The sequence below is a fragment of the Octopus bimaculoides genome, chromosome 1 (genome assembly GCF_001194135.2).
Source record: "Octopus bimaculoides isolate UCB-OBI-ISO-001 chromosome 1, ASM119413v2, whole genome shotgun sequence".
Taxonomy (NCBI): Eukaryota; Metazoa; Mollusca; class Cephalopoda; order Octopoda; family Octopodidae; genus Octopus; species Octopus bimaculoides.
The window spans coordinates 164,187,039-164,187,712 of NC_068981.1; positions in this window are offsets into that span (position 1 = coordinate 164,187,039).

Consider the following 674-nt stretch of genomic DNA (forward strand, 5'->3'; position numbering starts at 1 on the left):
CACACACACACACACACACACACACACACACACAGATGCATAGTCCGTCTACCAAATCCACTTACAAGGTTTTGGTTGGCCACAGGCTATAGTAGAATACACTTGCCTAAGGTTCCATTCTGTGAGGCTGAGCCTAGAGCCATGTGGTTGGGAAGCAAACCACATGTTATGCTTCACATCTGAGTTCGGAACAAACTAGTTTCTAGTTTGGGTTTCAACATGATGCATTGTAGAAAAACCTAAGACCACTCATACTGTCGTTAGACGATTAAAAAATATCTATTTTTCTGGAAATTGTGGTGCAACAAAGTCGTGGGGGTTGGGGAACACTTGTGTAGTTATTCCATTTTTTTTTCAATCAGTTTATAACGCAAGAGCCTAAAATGTATAAAACAACACAATTGCTTTAATTTAATATTTATTTATTTATTTATTTATTTATTTATACAGGCACAGGAGTGGCTGTGTGGTAAGTAGCTTACTTACCAACCACATGGTCATGGGTTCAGTCCCACTGCGTGGCACCTTGGGCAAGTGTCTTCCACTATAGCCTCGGGCCGACCAAAGCCTTGTGAGTGGATTTGGTAGACAGAAACTGAAAGAAGCCCATCGTATATATGTGTGTGTATATGTTTGTGAATCTGTGTTTGTCCCCTCGACATCGCTTGACGACC